This window comes from Piliocolobus tephrosceles, chromosome 4 (genome assembly GCF_002776525.5).
Source record: "Piliocolobus tephrosceles isolate RC106 chromosome 4, ASM277652v3, whole genome shotgun sequence".
NCBI lineage: Eukaryota > Metazoa > Chordata > Mammalia > Primates > Cercopithecidae > Piliocolobus > Piliocolobus tephrosceles.
In genome coordinates this window covers 177,179,155-177,182,927 of record NC_045437.1, presented here as the reverse complement: position 1 = coordinate 177,182,927, position 3,773 = coordinate 177,179,155, and the positions used below count along the sequence as shown (strand labels likewise).

General features: G+C 43.9%; 1 protein-coding gene across 2 annotated transcripts in view; it reads left to right on the top strand.

Annotated features, from left to right (window-relative positions):
* Window positions 1-3,773, top strand: part of LOC113219495 (ubiquitin-conjugating enzyme E2 D2) — a 65,457-nt gene that overhangs the window by 14,840 nt on the left and 46,844 nt on the right. The gene's annotated exons all lie outside the window — the stretch shown is intronic.

The following is a 3,773-nucleotide window of genomic DNA, read 5'->3' as shown; positions in this document are numbered from 1 at the left end:
TTTCTTTTTTTTTTTTTTTTTTTTTTTTGAGACGGAGTCTTGCTCTGTCACCCAGGCTGGAGTGCAGTGGCTGGATCTCAGCTCACTGCAAGCTCCGCCTCCTGGGTTTTACGCCATTCTCCTGCCTCAGTCTCCCGAGTAGCTGGGACTACAGGCGCCCGCCACCTCGTCCGGCTAGTTTTTTTTGTATTTTTTAGTAGAGACGGGGTTTCACCCCGTTAGCCAGGATGGTCTCGATCTCCCGACCTTGTGATCCGCCCATCTCGGCCTCCCAAAGTGCTGAGATTACAGGCTTGAGCCACCGCGCCTGGCCTTGTAATATTTCTAAACTAAAAAAGGGACTGAATCCCAATATTCTTCAGCAAACTTCAAAATACTGTCACCTTAAATACATTTTAATACATGTGATATTTTTGTAGGTCTAGATTTGTGAAATCAATTCTGTTAAACATTATCTTACTGTAGAAGTGTCTGCTGTTATCTTTGAGCACTAACCCCACCACCTGTAATGCATCATGCCAATGTAAGAGATAGAATTGCTTTGCCAAATTCTTAAGGGCTTATGTCAGGGAAAAACTTTGAAATTAGCTGGGTACAGTGGCTCATGCCTATAATCCCAGTGCTTTGGGAGGCCAAGGTGGGAGAATAACTTGGCTGGGAGACCAGCCTGAGCAATTCAGCAAGACCCTTTCTTTACAAAAACTGCAAAACTTAGCCAGGTTTGGTGGCACACGCCTGTAGTCATAGCTACTGGGAAGACTGAGGTGGAAGAGGAGGATCTCTTGAGGCCCAGAGTTCAAGGTGTCAGTGAGCTATAATCTGCACTGCACTCCAGCCTAGCTGACAGAGCGAGATCCTGACTCAAAACAAGCCTTGAAATCAAAGTTGATTTTTACAAAAGCCTCACTGGTAGGAGTGTTAGATTTCTTAAAATAATAGCACACTAATGGAGTGAGTGATTTTCTTTAGATTAAATGTTTACGTATTTATACCATCTGTATTAGTTTCCTAGGGTTGCCATAATAAATTACCACAAACTGGGTGGCTTAAAGTAACAGAGCTATATTCTCTCACAGTTCTGGAGGCCAGCAGTCTAAAGTCAGTGTGTCTTCAGGTCCATACTCCCCCTGGATGTTCTAAGGGAGAATCCTTCCTTGCCTCTTCCAACTTTGGTGGCTGTCAGCATTCCTTGGCTCCTTTTTTTTGTGGCTACATCACTCCAGCATCTGCCTCCATCTTTGTATTACCTTCTCTGTGTGTGTCTTCTCTTTTGGGTTTTATATGGCCACTTGTCATTAAACTTGCCCATCCACAGAACCCAAAGATGGTTTTTTTTTTTTGAGACGAACTACAGACACGTGCCACCATGCCCAGTTAACTTTTTGTATCTTTGGTAGAGATGGGGTTTCACCGTGTTAGCCAGGATGGTCTCAATCTCCTGACCTCGTGATCTGTCCGCCTCAGCCTTCCAAACTGCTGGGATTACAGTTGTGAGCCACTGCACCCGGCCAGTAAATTCTTTTTATTACTGTAGTAGATGATACTTGATTAGATGCCATCTTGGGTGCTTTCATTGTGGACAAAGGGGCTCCCATCTCTAAGCTTACATAAAATGTAATTTTAAAAAGATATTTCTTTAGATGTACCTGTTGACATTTTTGTTAATAGTGTCTCATGTCTAGTTTTGGAGGCTGGAATGTTCCAGGGAGCCACAAAAATCTCTGTCAGTTGGTGTTTTGAATAATTATTCTGAAATATACTCCTAGGCTTGAAACTTGGATCTGGCTTTTTTTTTTTGTAACTTGAATTTTTTTTTTCTCTTAAGTTATTCTTATGAATTTTGCAAATAGAGCCAGTTTTGTAGCATAGTAAAATTTAACAGTTTATGTGACTCTTGATCTACTCATCTTATAGAGATTGTCTGTCTGTAGGAAGACTGTGGTAACCGTGGTCAGACTCATCATTTTGAACACTCTAGGTTAGTGTTGGAGAATTTGTAAAACAGAAACTTAACCAACTGTGCTTTGAAAGAGTAAAGTCCATGAAAAGTATTACTTTTAAGTTTCCAGGATTTACAGTTTTAGGTTAACAGTTTTTACATACTGTATTTCAAAACAGAGTACTGAAACTTACCTATATGCTCCTTACTAAAAATAGTTCATGCAGGGTCTTTTTTTTTTTGAGACGGAGTCTCGCTCTGTGGCCCAGGCTGAAGTGCAGTGGCCAGATCTCAGCTCACTGCAAGCTCTGCCTCCTGGGTTGACACCATTCTCCTGCCTCAGCCTCCCAAGTAGCTGGGACTACAGATGCCCACCACCTCGCCTGGCTAGTTTTTTTTTTTTTGTATTTTTAAGTGGAGACAGGGTTTCACCGTGTTAGCCAGGACGGTCTCAATCTCTTGACCTCGTGATCCGCCCGTCTCGGCCTCCCAAAGTGCTGGGATTACAGGCTTGAGCCACCGCACCCGGCCCATGCAGGTTCTTTTCGGTGATCATAGTTTTACAGAGTATAGTAGAAAACAGGATGCCGGTTAGCATCTCTAGACCTTAAAGAGATGCCAACGGGTTGGGTTTCACCCTTGTTGTCCAGGCTGGAGTGCAATGGTGTGTGATCTTGGCTCTTTGCAACCCCCACCTCCCGGGTTCAAGTGATTCTCCTGTCACGTCCTCCCAAGTAGCTGGGATTACAGGTGCATGCCACCACGTCTGGCTAATTACTGTACTTTTAGTAGAGACGGGGTTTCATTATATTGGTCAGACTGGTCTCGAACTCATGACCTCAGGTGATCTACCCGCCTTGACCTCCCAAAGTGCTTGGATTGCAGGCATGAGCCACCACACCTGTGCCTGGCCAGCCAGTTGGCATCTCTTTAAGGTCTCCACTATCCTGCCATATTAAGTAGCACGAAAACCCACCAAGTTAATTATATTAGCATTCATCTCCCCCCCCACCACATTTTCTCAAGCTTCGTATTACATGCGTGATTTAGTGTTACAGAAGAGGGTATCAGTAACCCAACAAATAAGTTCTTCAGGTTCCTGGTTTGCTGTGTAGTTACTAAGGAGGGATTCAGCTGGTGGAGGAGATCCTGGCACAAATGCCAGGAAAGAAGCCCTTTTCCTAGCATTTCAGTGTTTCCTTTGAAGCTTAGTGAGTGGTGAAGTCTTTTGGCATGGGTGCTCCACCATCTGTCTATTCACATAGACTCTTTCCATCTACCTGGCTATGTGCCACCCTTGTTTTGGACATAGAGGGGTAGAGAGCAGAGACCACTGCTTCAGTAACTAAAAATAGATGGAATTTCAGATCCTGACAGAGATTCTCTGTGGAGTCGCCACCCCTGCTCCTCATCTCCTGGAGTTGGTAGCAAGGAACAGCTGATCTGCTGTTGGTACTATGTATACTTCCTAATGCTTTTGTTCCCCTACTTGCTATAGAAGTAGAAGTAGTTTTACTGGCATCCCTACGATTTTCCTGTCCTGTCTCTCTCATTTACTTAGTTATCTTCTACCTTGGCTCTGGTTGCCAAAATTCTAAACTTATGTTTTGTGTATGTGTGTGTTTTTTTTTTTTTTTTTTGTTTTTTTTTTTTTTGGAGACAGGGTCTTGCTCTGTTGCCCAGGCTAGACTGCAGTGGCACAATCACGGCTCACTGCAGCCTTGACCCTCTGGGCTTAAGTGATCTTCCCACCTCAGCCTTCCCAGTAGCTGGGACGGCAGGTGTGTGCCACCATATCTGGCTATGTTTTTTATTTTTTGTAGACACAGTCTTG